The 19,413-nt window shown below is 40.5% G+C and overlaps 1 long non-coding RNA gene across 1 annotated transcript; it reads left to right on the top strand.

Annotated features, from left to right (window-relative positions):
* The first annotated feature begins 1,621 nt into the window (after positions 1-1,621).
* Positions 1,622-2,430, top strand: LOC133778224 (uncharacterized). The gene is made up of 3 exons (XR_009869051.1): positions 1,622-1,645; positions 1,941-2,049; positions 2,366-2,430. It is a non-coding gene; the product is annotated as an uncharacterized LOC133778224 (long non-coding RNA).
* The last annotated feature ends 16,983 nt before the right edge of the window (positions 2,431-19,413 follow it).

Raw genomic sequence — 19,413 nt, forward strand, 5'->3', positions numbered from 1 at the left:
ATTAATCTTTGTAGATGTGTGATTTATTTATTTATTTTTGTGGATTCTTTTTCTTCATTTCCAGGAGAAGAGTATCTAATCTACTTCACAGTGGCTTTCGCGAGAGTCTTGACCAGTTGATACAATCATATGTGGAAAGGCAAAGCCATGCCGCTGTAGACTGGGAGATGGATGGTTCATCACCATCACCTGCGTCTGTCGAACAAGATCTTGATCAAGCAATTCCAAATCAGAGTGAGGTTCAGAAGGATGTTGTTGTTAGACCACCTCCTGTTGCTCCACCCTCACACCCAATTCCCCCTCCTCCCCCAATGTGGGACCAGAGGCCACACCGTGATACGTGGACACAGCATGACATGCATCAACGATTTGGAATTGCATGTGTATGTCTCTTCGACACTTCTTGGATTTTGGTTCTTTTACATATGATGTTTATTTTGCTAATCTTTTTTTCCTATATAGGAGTGGGAAATCATCAATGACATGAGGATTGACATGGCTAGACTACAACAGAGGATGAATAACTTGCAAAGAATGATGGAAACTTGCATGGACATGCAACTTGAGTTGCAGTGCTCAATAAGGCAAGAAGTCTTTGCTGCCCTGAATAGGCCAGCTTGTTCACAAGGTACACCAACAAATTTAGATCGAGTTTTGCTTATAATTAATTTGGAAATAAGATTTTTTTCCATTAAGATTAACATATAATTTGAAAGGACCATAATCATATAAATCGTTCGCAGCTGCTCCAACAGAGTTATGTGAGGGTGAGGGTGGTTTGGCCGAGGATGACACCAAGTGGGATCATGTTAGAAAAGGAATGTGCTGTATATGTTCTAATACCAATATTGACTCTTTACTGTATAGGTTGGTAGAGATCTCATACTTTTTTTTTTATATAATTATATAGCTTGTTCTAATCAAAGGCTATAATGGATTTAATTTTTAGTATTTGGAAATGATTGTCTTTGAAGATACAGATATTTTGATGATGTCTTTTAGTTTTCTATTTGTATTTTCCAGAGTTTGTCTAGATATGTTGTTTAAATTATATTCTATTTTTTTCTTTCTTATTTTGTTTCTGGTACTAAGATGTGATTAGTTTCCTCTGCTTATAAGGTTTTTCTAATGTTGTTCTGCATTTTTTTGGACCCAAGCATGTGCTTTGTAGTAGGTTAGCTTAAATAGGCTTCATCTGCTTTTATGATTTTTTTTAAAAGAAATCTTCAATGTCAGTGATATGTGCAATTAGAGTTGTTTTGTTTAAACATGATATTAGACTTGTTTTACTGTTCTTGCAGGTCTTACTGTTCATTCTATCCAATAGGGTAGCCAGATGCCTAATTACCGAACCAGTAGAGAAGGCATTCAAAGTCATCTCAAATTCAGCAAACAATGATGCTATTAACACAAAAGAACAAAGAACCAAACCAACCATCCTCCAATTTAGGGATATTAGTTTTCAGAGGGAGACAGTGAAAAGATCTCATTCTGCTAGTAATACTAACCTGTTGGATGGAGACCTTGGTAGCGCAGTTGTTTGCGAGGAGGTAGCAGTGCCGGCTGTCTGTGGCATTAAAGCAATTTTTGTGTCTCCTGTCAACAGAAGAAAACGAATATCCACTCAGTTGCTGGATGAAGTGAGGTAATTCTCTTATGTTTAAGATATTCACTTTGGCAAGTGATGACCAATATATGATTTTTTGTAATTTTTATTTGTACGAGTGCCAAATCTTTGTTTGAGAGAGAGAGAGAGAGAGAAACTTTACTTTTGATGTTCTTCAACTTGTGTCGTTTTGATGTTCTGAAGTTTGCACTTACATTATCTTGTGTATAGTTTTCCTTGTATTGAATTTCTTCTGCTAGAGCAACCTAATGAGCAGCAGTTTCTAAATGCTAATACAGTACTTGTCTAAGAGTTTTTAGCTGTTGAAATGCAGCTATCACCAAATACCAGTTGTGTTCTCTGAGGCAAAGGGATCATGTATATGGGATCCTGAAGGCAAATGGTATCTAGACTTTCTCTCTGCTTATTCTGCAGTTAATCAGGTAGAAAATGTTGGGAAATTGTGTTTTCATATATATATTTGTTACTTGATGACTGAATTTGTTTCTATCTGAGTCACTGCTGCAGCTTTTTATCTATTCATATGTCAATGTTCTTTCTTTTTTTCTTTTCAATGATTTTCCATTTTCCAACTTGCTTATTACTGTGACGATTGCTCTTTTTTCTCTATCTCAAGGAAATGAAAATTCATAGAAGATGTAAGGCAGGAAATTTACTGATATTCATTAACAATTGGTATTTTGAACTCCTACACAAGTAATTTTTAATGAACATGCATTATTTATTTCTCATTTTTAGTGCTGCTGCCTCTTCAATGTCTGCACTAAAGCAGCCAACCGTTCGAGTTCAAGCTATCATTGCTAAAGGTGTATCGATTCAGATGCTAAGCAATTGATTGTGGCTATCATTACATTATTTTCTTTTGATCGAGTTGTGGCTATCATTGCATTATTTGCTTCTGAAAATTTGAGAAACTTCATGTTTCAGAAACTATTAGTACTAAAAATTATGTCAACATGTAATAAGAAGAATCACTATAATATATCTGTTGTGTATGTATCACAATGTGGTTATCCAGGCTATCAAAAAGTGGTTAAAACAGCTAGTGACCATAACTGTTTTAACAAGATTCCTCAAGTTCACTTACTTTGGTTCAGCTGCAGAGTTAGTTAAGTTGATTTTTTAGTTTTGTTTTCTGGTTGGTTCTTTTGTATTTTGGTGCACGTATATAAGTGAACCTTGCATCATTATTTATGTACACAGATTTAGAGAGCACTAAGAGAAAAAGAAGAGAGAAAGAGAGAGTTCAGTGAGTTGTAGAGGTTGGAGTTAAAGAGAGAGCATTATTTATGTACACTGCTGTTGATGACAGTGTTGAATGTTTTAAACTAATTTGTGGATTGTTAATACAATGTTGAATGTTCTTACTTTTTTTTATTTGAAAATCAAGTTCGTTTGATGATGCTATTATATATTAGAAATCTAATTTTAATTATATAAAAAAATTAACATATAATAGAATAAATTAGTGTTATATAAATAGAATATATAATGAGAATTTAAACATATCTAAATATAACAATAATACAAAAATTGAGTTATAATATCTATTACAATAACACTTTTTATGCAAAGAGTTATGTTATGCAAACTTCATTATATCACACAAATAATGTGTTATACTAAAGTGTGATATAACACAAAAAAAGTGTTATATAATCGACTATAAATAACATAATTAAACACTTATCTATATAATAAAATAAGGGATAATTGCGGCATAAGTACCCAATGTTTGGGTTTTGTACGCGGCATAGACCCAATGTTTATTTTTAGTGGCAAAAGTACTCAAAGTCAGTAGAACTGTAATTCCGTCAGTCTCCTCCGTTAGGCAGACACGTGTCACGTTTTTATTGGTCCAAATCATAATTATTTTTAAAATATTATTGAGTTGGACCAATCACGAAGTGACACGTGTTGGTCCAGTCATCACGAAACGGAACCTAACGGAGGAGGCTGACGGAATTACAGTTTTACTGACTTTGAGTACTTTTGCCACTAAAAATAAACATTGGGTTTATGCCGCGTACAAAACCCAAACATTGGGTACTTATGCCGCAAATATCCCTTAAAATAACACAGAAATTGTGTTATCGTTGATAGTACAATAACACATCTGTATAACACTGATAAAGTGTTATGTAAAGTACCCTGACCTAAAATAACATAGTTGGTCTTAACACATCAGAAAGTTTTATCATATGTTTTGATAACACATTTTCGGTGTTATTAAAAGCACTTTTTCTTGTAGTGGGAGTTTCCTTGGGTTGGCCGACAGGGTATTATCGACGCTTTGTAGAAGGATTCTCAAAGATTGCTACCCCACTGATAGAATTCACACGAAAGAACTTGAAGTTTGAATGGTCAGACATATGTGAAAACAACTTCCAGGAGTTGAAGCAACGAGTGATTACTGCTCCGATGTTGAGCCTTCCTTCAGATAGGGGTAAGTATTTGGTGTACTGAGATGCATCAAGATTGGGGTTAGGATGTGTGCTGATACAGGCTGCGAATGTGATTGCTTACACATCGCGACAGCTGAAGGAATATGAACAGCGATACCCTTCTCATGTTTTGGAGTTAGCAGTGGTGGTATTTGCATTGAAAGTGTGGCAACACTATTGTATGGAGAAAAGTGTGAAATATACACTGATCATAAGAGTTTAAATTACTTCTTTATCTAGAATGACTTAAACATGAGATAGAGACATTGGCTGGAGTTAATAAAAGATTATGACTGTGAGAATCTTTACCATCCAGGGAAAGCCAATGTAGTGATAGCCACTTTGAGTCAGAGAGACCAAGGACAGTTGTTTAGTTCGAAGTAAATATCGAATGAATTAGTAGAAGACATGACTAGAGCGGGGATAAAGTTGGTGGTGGGCCAGTTGGCCAATATTACCTTGTTTTCTACTCTTTTGGAGAGACTAAAGGAGGGCCAGATGAGTGATTGTCAGTTGATAAATTTTAGAGAGAATGTCCTAGCTGGAGTAGCTCAGGATTATTCCATTACAGAGATGGGTTTGCTGAGACACAAGGATCAGATTTGTGACGTGGGTATCAGATGAGAGATCCATGATGAATCTCATACTACAATGTATTCATTACATCCAAGCACCACAAAGATGTACCAGGATTTGAGGTCATTGTATTGGGGGACTGGGATGAAGAAAGATATGGTTGACTATGTGGCAAAGTGTCTAACCAATCAACAAGTAAAGGCTTAACACAAGCAGCCAGCAGGGTTGTGATGGACCCAAAACGGGTATGTTTTAAATATTTATAAATCGCAAGCGCACGAATCGTATATGGAATATAGTGTTCGTGTAAGCATGAGATCGAACCCAAAGGAGTTGTCTAAAATCGAAAAGAAACTATTTTAAACCAAAATTAATAAATTCTAATCTAGTTCAAAAGATTTATGGGATTTTTGTATAATAAAAATAAAATAAAAGATAATAATAAAGAAATTAAAGACAATATATAAAAATAAATTAAAAGTAAAAATCAAGATGGTAAAAGAAAGATTATTAAGATAATATAATCCACAAAATATAAGTTCAATAATATTTAAAAGTAAATTGATTCCCAAGTTTTAGTAATAGTAGAAATTAATCAAACCATCACTAATTCAAAATAGATATTCTATTTAAGCACAAGTTTTTAAAAAATATAGGATCTATCTTCACTTTTTAAAATTATAATTTCAAAGCATTTAGTGTAAATCAATCTAATGAAATAACAAATAAATCAATGAACATTATTTATAAGGCAAAACATAATATTTTTGTTCTAAGCATGGATGTGTACATTTTAATGACACATCTTACACAAAGAATACTATATTTTTGCACTAATGAAGAACAAAGTGTAAATATGAGCTAACAATCCAAAATACATGATATTTAAGATGAAAGAAGATATTTGAAGAAGAAAAATCCATAAACTTTGTTGCACAAAATGGGAAATCAACATACAAAATAAATACTATCTAGTTACATATTGCTTCATCATCACCTTAATAATCTTAAAAAGATTAGAAACTCATAACTAGAATAGCAAATACACACTAAAAATTACAAACATAAATAGGAAAATTTGGAGGAAAAACCCCCAAATTGTTCCTCTAAAAATACATAGAAAAATAACAACAAAGAAGAAGAAGATGAAGAGAATAAAGAGGTTTTGAAATGTGTAGAATTTGTGGTATGGTAACCCCCCCCCCCCCCCCCCCCCCAATATGCCCCTAAACTCCCTTATTTATAGCCAAAAAATGGGCATTAAAATAATCAATTTAAAATAATTAAATTGATTAAATTAATTTAATTAATTATAATATGGCAAATATGGGTAAATTATAGGGTGTAATAATGATGTTTTGGGGTAAAATGTGTAGAAAGTGGGGTAAAAAGTGGCATTTTTGAACATAAGGGACAAGAGTACATTGTGGCATTTTTATGGGTTCAAGAAATATAAATGGGGCTGGTTGGGACAGGAAAGATGGGTGTGTTAGGAGAGCAGGCCGAAGGTGCTGGCAGGTGGGCTGGCTTTGTCTTATTGATGGCTGGCCCAGGCGGTTGGAGGAAATGGGGAATCTTGGAGGCTGGGTGATGTTGGCACGTGGAGGGAGCTTCGGTGCTGGTGAGGGAGCTATTGGAGGAGTGCCAGGCGGGGATTTAGGAGGCAGGCTGGAAGGATGGGCTCAGTTTGGGCCTGGGCAGAAGCTGCTGAAGGCAGGGGAGGTGCGGGCCTGGCGTGCTGGGCTGATGGGAGAATGGCTGGGCCTAGGCAGGTGCGGCCCAATCCGTGGCTGGGCAGGGTCCTGAATTTCAAAAATGCCACACTTTTTCCTTCTTTTTCTTGCTTTTTCAAGAGCAAAAAACACAACTACTTCTCTACAAAAATAAACATAAATTACATTAAAACTAAATATTTTCAATAATAAAATATACAACATAAGTTCCATGAAAATATTAATTAAAACTTAATTTATTTAAACATTTAAGCTAAAAATTGCATCTTTTTACCTCAAAATAAACAACAATAATTCAAATAATTAACTACAACATTTTACAACAAAATAACTATAAAAACACACAAAAATATATAAAATCAAAATAAGCCCAATAAATTCAAAATTACTTTAAAACTTGATAAATCAATTAAAACCTCAAGAATTAAGCAACAATTAGCACATAAAAAGTGGTAAAATAACTCTATTTTGTAGAGTTATCAGGTTGTTACAGCCTTTAGGTATCCCCGAGTGGAAGTGGGAAATTGTTAATATGGATTTTGTAGGAGGTTTGCTCAGGACAGTGGGGCAACATGACTCGATATGGGTGATCGTAGACAGATATACCAAGTCAGCTCATTTTTTGCCAGTGAGAACAAAATTTACCGTGGACCAGTATGCAGAACATTACATGAGATAGATTGTACATCTCCATGGGGTTCCAAATTCTATACTATCAAACTGAGATCCCATTTTTACTTGGAAGTTTTGGGGAAGCCTGCTGAAGGCTATGGGGACTCAACTGAAATTCAGTACAACTTATCATCCTCAGATAGATATGCAGTCTTAGAGGACGATTCAGGTATTGGTAAACATGCTTAGATCATCTGTAATAGATTTTCAGGGGTCCTGAAGTAAGTATCTTCTGTTGATTGAGGTTTTATACAATAACAACTATCCATCAATGATTGGAGTAGCTCCACATGAGATGATGTATGGTAGAAAGTGTAGGTCGTGCATTCATTGGGAAGAAATGGAAGAGATGAAGTATTTGGGTCATAAGATGGTTCAGAGGACTAATGAGGCTATTGAGTAGATCAGACCTCAAATGCTCACCTCACGGAGTAGACAAAAAAGCTATGCTGACCCTAAGTGTAGGAACGTGGAGTTCCAGGTAGGGAACCACGTATTTCTGCGAGTTTCACCACTACGGGGAGTGAAAAGGTTTGGGAGGAAGGAAAAGCTGAGCCTTAGGTTTGTAAGACCTTTTGAGATCTTGGAAAGGATCACATAGGTAGCCTATAGATTGGCTTTGCCTTCGTTATTATCAGAAGTTCATGATGTGTCTCATGTTTCAATGCTTCGGAAGTATGTGTCAGGCATAACCCATGTGCTTGGTTATGAGGACTTGGCAGAGAGACTTGTCTTATGAGAAGCAACCAGTTCATGTCCTAGATAAGAAAGATAAGGTTCTAAGGAACAAGGCAATTCCTCTAGTTAAAGTTCTGTGGAGAAACAACAGGGTCAAGGAAGCGACCTGGGAGCTTGAGTCGGATATGCGAGATCAATATCCCGAATGGTTCAGGTAAATTTCAAGGACCAAATTTTTAGGAGAAGATAGTTGTAATGTCCCAAATTCGCTAATAAGGCTTAGTGCCTTAATTAGTGTGTTAGGAAGGCATAAATAGATTAATATGTGAATTTAATTGATTATACGTGTGAATATGTGGCATGTATAAATTATATTGTGGTATGAATACTTATGCATGTTTGTGTGTATTAAATATGCATGTGGGTCCATTTTCGTTAATAAGGGCATTTTTATAATTTTGACTCGTTGAGGGTATACTTGCAATTATATGTATTATGTGATTGAGACCACATTATTATGTGGATATGCTTGCGATATTTGGTTAGAGGCAATCCTAGTGAGCGTGTTAGCGGAAAAGTCTCATGGGGTCACCCAGCTCGGGGTGAGCCTAGGGGTATTTTAGTAATTTGGTGAGTTACCGTGGATCGTGGATATTAGAGTATGAGTTATAAATGGGGGGGGGGGGGGGGGGGGATATTAGTGTTTGGAAGATTAGTGAGATTAATTGAGAATCTTAAGTGGAATTTGAGGTTTAGCGGGAAAATGTGGTAAATTATGATATTGCCTTTGGGGACATTAAGGAGCAAGGATATAGGTTAGGGGCATTTTGGTCTTTCCCTAGCCTTGGTTTGACTTAGTTAAGAGTATAAGCATTTAGAAAGACTAAGGGAAACACTTAGCACTCAGCAGCTCCCATTCTCTCTCTCCCTCTCTCTCTCCCGGGTTTCTGTAACACTTGTCGTAGGGGATGGTTTGTTAGTACCTTAATGGTGTGGGCCTGAAAGTAAGGTCTGAGCTTCTTGGAGGTGGTCAGTAAGCAAAATGTTAGCTTTTCGATTAATCGGTATCTGGACTCAGTGCCCAGCAACCTTTTGCTCACGTAATAGACCAGGAGCTGGATCTTTCCGTCTTCTCGCACTAATGTGTTGTTGATGGCGTGTTCCGACACAAGAAAATATAGGTATAACGACTCCCCATCCACTGGTTTCGACAACATTGGTGCTTGGGATAGATGCTCCTTCAACTTCTGGAAGGCCTCTTCACACTCGGCCATAAATTCGAACCTCTGGCTTCTGCAAAGTATATTGAAGAAAGGGATGCACTTGTCTGTGGATTTTGAGACGAAGCGGCTTAAAGCCACTATCCTTCCCTTCAATCTTTGAATGTCTTTGTGCTTCCATGGCGAAGGCATCTCGATCAACGCTTGGATCTTGTCCAGGTTGACTTCTATTCCCCTCGAGATTACTTTGAAGTCCAGGAACTTCCCGGACGCCACGCCAAAGGTGCCTTTTTGTGGTTCAACTTCATCCCATACTTCTGAATGATGGCAAATGCTTCTGCTAGATCATCCACATGTCCATCCGATGTCTTGGATTTGACCAACGTGTCGTCTATGTAGACCTCCATGTTCCTTTCCAATTGGTTTCGGAACATCCTGTTGACCAGCCTCTGATAGGTGGCCCCGACTTTTTTAGCCCGAAGGGCATGACGATGTAGTAGTACACACCTTTGTCTATCTGGAAGCTGGTGTGTTCCTGATATGCTACGTGCATTGAGATCTGGTTCTAGCCAGAGTAGGCATCCATGAATCTCAATACCTCATACCCTGATGTAGCATCCACCATCTGGTCGATCCGGGGCAAAGGGAAGCAATCTTTCGGGCAGGCCTTGTTAAGGTCGGTGAAGTCGATGCAAGTTCTCCACGTCCCATTCAGCTTTGGTACCAACACCGGATTGGCCAACCAAACGGGATACAGAGCCTCCCAAATGAAGGTAATCAAGGAAAATTTCTCAACTTCTAATTTGAGGGCCTCTGCCCTCTCCGACCCTAGAGGTCTCCGCTTCTGCTGGATCGGAGTTGCAATTACAACAATGTTCATGGTGTGACATATGACGCTACAGTCAATCCCGGTCGTATCCGAGTGAGACCAAACCAAGACATACCGGTTTTCTTTTACCTGAGCAATTACGGCAGCCCTAACCTTCGAGTTTAGGTGTCTCCCAACTCGGATTACTCGGGTTGGGTCATTGTCACTAATGCACACCTCTTCCACCTCCTCCATGGGTTCTAATGCCCTATCCGCTCCTATCCGTGGGTCCAATTCATCCTCCTCCCAGATCACACTCCGTGCTAGCTGTGGGGATGGAATTGGATCAGCATTTTCCTTTTCAAGAGGCTCTTCATGGACCATGTAGATTGGTCGAGCGGAGATGTGATAGCACTTCCAAATTCTCTTCTGGTCTCCCTATACAGTTCCCACTCCATTATCGCATGGTAATTTCATGCAGAGGTGGCGGATGAAGGTGATGGCGCTGAAATCGACCAACGCAGGATGACCAAAAATAACGTTGTAAGCGGTGGGGCAGTCCACCACTACGAACGTACAAAATTTGAACAAGCCTTGAATCTCGTTCCCTAATGTCACGGGTAGCTGAATCTTACCCATCGGGAGTAATGAATCCCCATTGAAGTCGTAGATTTGTGTTGGGCATGAAGCCAGATCTGCCTCAGTCAAACCAATTGCGGTGAAGGCCAACTTGAACAATACATTGACGGAGCTCCCATCATCCACCAACACTCGGGATACCATTTTGTTGGCGAATTGGGCATCGATAACTAAGGGATCATGATGCGGGAAATTAACGTTTGTAGTGTCCACTTCCATGAACGTAATCAAGTTCGCTGAGGTATCGTTCCTGATCGTTCCAGGATGGCCCACCCAAATGCGGGCCTCCTGATATGGTGGCCACGTGACCATCTACTTGCGGAGGTGCGGTTCCGGGAGACATTCCTGGTCTAGGTGCCTGCACTATCGGGGCCCCTGAGTTGCCTGTGCTCCCGAACCTATAGCGTACCCTCCCTAGGGAGGTCGGTACAATCCAAGTGCACCTGGGGTCGCAAATTATCCATAAACTGCTGGCAGTCCCAAAACCCCCACTAGCATTCTGATCCATTGGTGGAGATGCCCCAGCTTTATTAGCTTCTCGATCTCGTCCTTCAATTGACGACACTCTTTGGTTGTATGACCCACGTCCTTGTGGTAGTCGCACCTTTTGCTGGTGTCCCTCGAATTCTTTCCCTCTTTGAACATGGGGGTTGGCTTCCAGTAGTGGACTACATTGCCCATCGCCAGATAGATGTTTTCCTGGGTGTCAACCAGGTTGGTGTACTCTGTGTATTGGGGTTCATAACTCCTTTTTCCCTTTTTGGAGGGTTCGGATCGATTCTGTCCTTTGCTTGATCTCTCTTCCCGGGAAGGGTTTACGCTTGCCTCAGTTCCTCCAGCTTGAGATGACTGGGCTCCGTTGAGAGCGGCATTGTACCCGACCGGCGCCACTCCGTACCTAGAAAATGGGGCTGACTGAGCCGGAGCATACCCCGTTGAAGTGGGCCCATATATTGTTGGGGTCATGAATGCCATCCCATGGGTACCTGGGGATTTGGATGCCGCTAGGGGTGCCGAATAAAGATTTGCGGGATATTGCATTTCGTATCCGAGGAAGGTTTGGGCACTTGACTGGATTACTGGATGCCACCCAAAGGCTTCATTGCATGTCATCCTAGAGAGGGGATCCAGCTCTAATCCCGGTTTGGAGAGCCACCGGGCACTATCTGTCGTCCACCTTAGTTTTTGAGGCTTCCTCCATGAAGCGCTGGATATAAGCCCTGAGGGTCTCTATGGGATGCTGTTTGACATTGGCCAGCGCACTAATTTGCATGTCCATCTTCATGGCGGCCACTAACTACTTACGGAACGCCGATTGCAATCCAGACCAATATTGGATTGATCCAAGCTTAAGTATTTTCCACCACTCTTATACGAGTCCAACCAGAGTGATCAAGAAACATAAGCACTTTTTTTTGTCACAAATGTGAGCTACGGTCATTAAGCGGTTGTAGCGGGACAAATGGTCCGTGGGGTCTATGTTCCCGGTGTAGGTGGGCAGGTTCAGCATCTTGAACCCTTTTGGTGGTACCACATTCAGGATGTGTTTAGTGCATGGCTCCTTTTCCTCTTCTTCAGAATCAGAACCTCCACCTTCTTCTTTTCGAACCAAGCGGTCTATGACTTTCTTAAGAGCGACCAACTATTCGAGGAATTGTTTGGCTATTGAATTGTTCAGGGGGACTCTCTCGTTCCTCCTGTCGTTGAGGTTATTCCTTAAGTCACCTCCCCGGGGGCGAATTTTTTCCTTTCGGGCCCGTTCCTTCCGTGCATTAAGGCCATCACACAAGTCTACTTGGGAAGTATCATCTTTCGAACTGATGGCTTCCGGTCCTTCTTCATGTTTGTACCCTCTGTGATCTTTGTTCACGAAGGCGCTAGGATAGAAGCGTTGTTCCTGTTCGTCCTGTCTATGGACATTTCGGGGCTTGATACCCTGTAGGCGCTTCTCCTGCGAATCCTTCAGATGATCCCGTCCTGGGACAGGATTCATCCGTTCTCTCCTAGGGAAGTGCCTTGGGTTGGCCTCAGGTTTTTTGAACGGGATGAGCTTTCTTCTGGGGTTTTTTTTTTCCCACAGGAGCGACCATTTTGGCTTTTCCCTTCTCTTGAATAGTATTTAACGGGCCGGCTCCGGGATGTGGTCCCGGATGAGGGATAGGGCTTTTATTGTGAGGTATGCCAGTCCTGATCAGTGGGACAGGCAGCTACGTCCCCAGAGGCGAAACGGTTGAAGGGTTGGCTGCCAATCCTTGGGCATCAATGAAGGCCTAAATAGCCAGAAGGGACTTTTGCATCTGATGGGTGGCTTCTTTTTGTTCAGCTATCCTGGCTTCTTGATCCAGGATATGTTGTCTCAAGTGGACCACCTCTGGATCCTCTTGTTCGGGCTCCATATTCATTTCTTCAGGATCAATGGGGTTTTCGGCCTTGTGATCCTCATATTCTCGTTCATCCTCCTCATAATAGCCTTCGTCATAGTCACCCCCATCTTCGAAGTTTTGGGAATCGTCGGGCAAGGGCCCTTGATAAGGCATATTCTCAGGTTGGTCTTGAGGAAATGTTTGATCGAACAATGGTTCTCCATTGTCTTGTTGTTGCTAGTGAGCAAGATAAAACACGGTATGTGTAATGACCCACTACTCTGGACTCTTGGACCATTAACGAAACTATACATACAAACTCTTAATAGAACTTACATTTGCGAAAATACCATAATTTTATTAAGTAACTTGTAAAAAAAAAAAAAAAGAGTTACTTACAAAATAAATACCAAGAAGGATATGGGGTCCACACCAAAGTCTTTGCCTTGACCCAGGGAGGAACCCATGCTAGTAACAAGCATTTACAAGTCAGATCCTATCCTCGATAGTATATGTTCTAGTATCGCTTGATTGGTAGCAGTATACTCGTATATCTCATTAGGAATGATAGAAAAACTAGACAAACCTAGTGAAAGATTTAGAACTAGGTTTGTAACCAAGTTGCCTTCTGGCAAAGTAGTTCTATCATCACGAATAGTACGAGGCGTATCGATCAAGATTGAGGACATAGAACTAGAAGGAGACCTGATAGAACTAGTGATCAAGGACTTTGACGTAATACTAGGCATGGATTGGCTAGCACGGCATGGCGCAACGATCGACTGCAAACGCAAAAAGGTGATGTTCGAGACTCCTGACAGCCAGAGACTATGCTTCATGGGACAAGCTTCAGGATTATGCACCCCGTTAGTGTCATCTCTCAAAGCTCAGAGAATGATGGAGAAAGGATGTCAAGCATTCTTAGCCAGCATCACGAATGTGGAGAAGGAGACATCACTTAAGGTTGGAGATGTTCGAGTTATACAAGAATTTCCAGAGGTATTTCTCGATGACTTGCCAGGATTGCCGCCAAATCGAGAAATAGACTTCACGATAGAATTAGTACCAGGAACCGAGCCTATCTCTAAGGCACCATACCGGATGGCACCTATGGAACTCAAGGAGTTAAAGACGCAGCTACAAGAACTCCTAGACTTAGGCCAAGCCATTCACAATGGGGAGCTCCGGTACTATTCGTGAAGAAGAAGGACGGAAGTATGCGGATGTGCGTAACTATCGTGAGCTGAACAAAGTAACGATTAAGAACAAGTACCCGCTACCTCGGATTGACAATTTGTTTGATCAACTCCGAGGCGCGACTGTATTTTCTAAGATCGATCTACGGTCTGGGTATCATCAGCTCAAGGTAAAGGGAGAAGATATTCCTAAGACAGCCTTTAGGACTCGTTATGGACATTACGAGTTCTTGGTTATGTCCTTTGGTCTTACAAACGCACCAGCCGCGTTTATGGACTTAATGAATAGGGTCTTCAAGGATTACTTAGATAAATTCGTCGTTGTATTCATCGACGATATCTTAGTATACTCCAAGAATGAAGTAGAGCACGAGGAACATTTGAGGATGATTTTGACGCGATTGAAAGATCATCAACTATGCCAAGTTCAAGAAATGCAAATTTTGTCTTTCGCAAGTGGCGTTCCTCGGGCACATTATATCGAAAGACGGAATTTCAGTAGACCCATCAAAGGTAGAGGCCATGAAGGATTGGCCCAGACCAAAGAACGCATCCGAAGTAAGAAGCTTTCTAGGGTTAGCAGGTTATTATAGGAAGTTTGTGAGGGCTTTTCAAAGATAGCCACTCCACTCACCAACCTGACCCGGAGGCAACAAAAGTTTAACTGGAATGATAAGTGTGAAGAAGGCTTCCAGTTGCTTAAAGATAAGCTTTGCTCAACACCAGTACTCAGTGTACCGACACCCAACGATAAGTTCGTTGTCTACTGCGATGCATCAAAGCTAGGATTGGGATGCGTGCTGATGCAAAATGACAAGGTGATAGCCTACGCCTCACGACAGTTGAAGGAGTATGAGAAACGCTATCCAAATCACGATATGGAGTTGGCAGCGGTGGTCTTTGCGTTAAAAAATCTGGCGCCATTATCTTTACGGAGAACAGTGCGAGATTTATACGGACCACAAGAGTTTAAAGTACTTCTTTACTCAAAAGGAGCTTAACTTGAGGCAGCGCCGGTTGTTGGAGTTAGTAAAGGATTACGAGTGCGAAATCCTATACCACCCGGGGAAGGCGAACGTAGTTGCCGATGCACTTAGTAGGAAAAGTTATGGAAATTTAACAGCTTTAGCCGGAATAGAGAAGCCGCTACAGCAGGAGCTGATTAGTGCCGGAATAGAAGTAGTTATAGGCAAGCTGGCTAACTTGTCTATCCAATCGAATCTGCTAGAGGACATACGGATTGGTCAGGGACATGATGAATCACTAGCACCACATATGGAAGCAGTCAGAGAAGGAAAGAATACCGATTTCTCAAAATCTAGCCAAAGCTTATTGAGATATAAGGATCGGGTATGCGTGCCAAATGATCAAAGTATTAAGAAGACGATCCTAGAAGAAGCGCACAGAACCCCGTACTCAGTTCATCCAGGGTCTACCAAGATGACTCATGACATCAAGGCAATCTATTGGTGGCCGGGGATGAAGAAGGACATAGCGGAGTATGTATCTAAGTGTCTGGTATGCCAGCAAGTGAAAGCGGAGCATCAGCGCCCTGCAGGCTTACTACAACCGCTTAGCGTACCAGAATGGAAGTGGGACGATATAGCCATGGACTTCGTGACGGGTCTGCCCAAGACGAATAAGCAGCATGATTCCGCTTGGATAGTAATAGATAGACTAACCAAGTCGGCTCATTACCTTCCTGTTAAGACTTCATACACGGCAGACCAATATGCAGACATTTACATCCAAGAGATAGTACGATTGCATGGAGTCCCCAAGACGATAGTGTCGGATAGAGGATCGGTGTTTACGTAAAGATTTTGGAGAAGTTTACAGCAAGCTATGGGTACTAAGTTAAGCCTTAGTACAGCTTTCCATCCTCAGACAGATGGGCAGTCCGAGCGTACGATTCATATTTTAGAGGATATGCTATGCGCATGTGTACTTGATTTCGGAGGATCATGGAACAAGTACTTGCCGCTGATCGAGTTTTCCTACAACAACAGCTACCAGTTGACAATCGGGATGGCACCTTATGAGTTGCTATATGGAAGAAGGTGCCGATCACCATTGCACTGGGACGAGGTAGGAGAAAGGCAGCTTCTAGGGCCCGAAGCTGTTAGACAAGCTCAAGATGCAGTAGCGCTTATTAGACAGCGTATGCTTGCTGTTCAAAGCCGTCAGAAAAGCTATGCGGATGCCAAGCGACGCGATGTGGAATTCCAAGTTGGAGATCAAGTCTTCATGAAGATATCTCCTATGAAAAGTGTCAAGCGGTTCGGAAAGAAAGGCAAGCTTAGTCCCCGATTCATAGGTCCTTTTTAAATATTGGACAAAGTGGGAACAATTGCGTATAGACTAGCCCTACCACCAGCACTAGCCGATAGTCACAACGTCTTCCACATCTCGATGTTACGCAAATATGTGCAGACCCATCTCACATCCTCAAGTACGATACGATAGCACTCCAGAAAGACTTAAGTTACGAGGAACGACTGGTTAGCATCCTAGATAGGGGGATGAAGCAGTTACGGTCCCAGAACTTTCCTATAGTCAAAGTCCTATGGAGTAATAGTTCTGAACGAGAGGCAACGTGGGAGTTGGAAGAGGACATGCAGGCAGTATCCGGAGTTATTTGATAAGTAAATTTCGAGGACGAAATTATTTTTAGTAGGGGAGAATTGTAGAGTCCAAGAACTTTACTTAGCTAATTATTTAGTAGTATTATAGTATGTATAGTATTATCTTTGTAACTGTGGATTTTTGGTTCAGACCGGGAATTATTTGGACACTCATAGTAGTACTTATAGATTTTCTAAGTTTAACCTATAGTTTAAGAATATTAATGTTAACCTAAGGTTTGATTATATTACTGATATTAAGGATAATATTTATTATACTGTAAGGTTTAGATAAGGACCAATAGGATTTTAAGCACATGTTATGGATGGGTGATTAAGGATTAATTATTTTGAGGATTTAATTTAATAAGGAGTAAAGTTTGAATGCTTTAGGGTCAGTCAGCAGCTTTGAATACGTTGAGGGCTTAGTCAAGGCTGTTTACTCCATTCAAACTTAGCTAAAAATGTGTAATTTCGTGTTTAATTAATCAGCGTGTGCCGATATATCGCAGTTATAGGGGGCGATATATCGCAGCACGTAGATACGGAAAACACGAGACGATGCACGACAGCCTCGGGCATACTGGCCCAGGCGATATATCGCCTACAGGGGGCGATATATCGCCTCTATCAGTGTATTTTGAAATGTTTTGAAATCATTTCCCATTCAGCCATTCAACCTCTTGATAAGTCCAGCATCTTTTTGAACGAGTCTTCAGCCTCTGCTGAACAATTATTCAGATTATTTTCACCTAAAAAGCTATTATTTTTATTCAAGTAAAATCAAGATCCTTTCATTCCTAAACTCTATAAATAAGACCTAGTACCCAGCCATTACTCATCTTTTGCTCTAAGTTCAGAAGCTGCAAGTGCTAAGTGAGTGTGAGAGTATAAACACCTGGGTTTGGGAATCATAAGCTTGATCATCATAAGCTTATCAAACACTTTGGGAAGTAAGGTTCTATAGTATTTCGGTTGTGGTGTAGATTGGTCTTACAAGTCTTTGAGGTAAACCAAAACTCTAGTTCTTTTGTTTTATGTTATTTTCTTTCTCATAGCCTTCTACTCAGTCTCCTAACCTCATTCTTATTTTGGTTAGGAAATCTAAGTTCTTGAGCACATAAGTTTTGGTAAGTGTGACTTTCAATGGTTTAGTCTTTCCATCCCTTTCTTTTCATCTCTTTTTTTTCATTAGACTCACCCTGTTATATATGGTTTTAGGAGTGTTCCAAAAATCCCAACGCTATCCTCTTATCCCCATAACTTTGGTAAGGAAAATAGGCTAGAATCTATATGTTTTATGCTTGTGTTATCTTATGTGATATGTTATGAAATATGTTATAAATATGTTATGAAATGTGTATGTTTGTAGGCTTGGGCATATGACCCATATGACTAGCAAGACCCCAAATAGATTATGGGCATATGACCTACTTAGCTAGTAGGACCCCACTAATCTCATGGGCATATGACTTGTTTAGTCTATGGGACCGCAAGTAATAATGGCCATTATAATAAGTGTATGTAATAAGTGTTATGATATGTCTTTATGTTTATTATGAATTTATGTTTATGAATATGTGTTAGATTTTCCTTGATGGGCATTAGGCTCATTCCTTTTTGTTTTATGTGCAGGAAAATAGCTTTAGAGGTGGTAAGATTCGTGGACGCTTAGAGAATGTGTATCGATGGTGAATGGAGTCAAGGAGTCGAGAGTTCGATTTCTCGAGGATGTAGTCTTGTTTTACTTTTTATGGTTTTACATGTATTTTCCGCACTTCTTATGTAATTCCTTTCATTTTAAATCATGTTTTGTTTTTAAAGACGATGGGACCCCATATCCTTCTTGGTATTTATTTTGTAAGTAACTCTTTTTTTTTTTTACAAGTTACTTAATAAAATTATGGTATTTTCGCAAATGTAAGTTCTATTAAGAGTTTGTATGTATAGTTTCGTTAATGTTCCAAGAGTCCAGAGTAGTGGGTCATTACAGTATGTCTAATGTTCACCATTTTTGCAGATGTTCGAGATTGACTCAAGCTTCCTTCGGCTCTCAACGAAAGCACCAAAATGTTTACCGAGTTTTTTGGAAACTAGAAATAGAATGATAATAAGAACTAGAACGAAAGGATCAAAGATAAGAAAATAGAGTTTTTACGTGGTTGGTGCATTAATGAGCCTTAGTCCACGAGTCTATTGTATTAAGTTTTAGAGAGCTTTTGACAATGGACTTTTCTGCAAGTTTGAGCAGAGTAATTGCTTACAAGAGAAAATCTCGGATCCCCACTACAGTGCACAACTGGTCTTATTTATAGACAATCAGACGCAATGGGCTTGGGCCGGGCTAATCCAGGCCCAATAGGGATGTAATCATGGTTTTCTCACTAATGGAGGCGTAATACAAAGGATGTTCCTAAATAGAACATATTAATCAAGGCCCATCGGGCCAGCTTGGGCATGGCCAAGCCTTACAGCTGCCAATAGTACACAACCTCAGACTGGTCCGCGTGGGCTTCTAAGGGGATCCTAGGGACAGGATCTGTCGGAGTAGTGATAGTACTGTTTCCTAGTAGCAGCGTACATTCCGTGTGTAACCTATTCTGGAGGTTAGTTGAGGAGACCAACTTCTGTGTTTCTTGGGGACATGTCAACGTCAGGGACGTCTGGTCTAGGTTCCTTTACTAATGTCCCGGTTCATTTGCTAGAGTCCTAATTCGCTCACCAGGACGGGTTCATCCGTGGCAAGGTCTATTCCCATACTAGTGAGTCGGCCACCTCTATTGGCATCCCGGAGGATACAGATAGGTTGGGACTGGGAAGATGAGTTGGATCT

The sequence above is a fragment of the Humulus lupulus genome, chromosome 5 (genome assembly GCF_963169125.1).
Source record: "Humulus lupulus chromosome 5, drHumLupu1.1, whole genome shotgun sequence".
Classification (NCBI taxonomy): domain Eukaryota; kingdom Viridiplantae; phylum Streptophyta; class Magnoliopsida; order Rosales; family Cannabaceae; genus Humulus; species Humulus lupulus.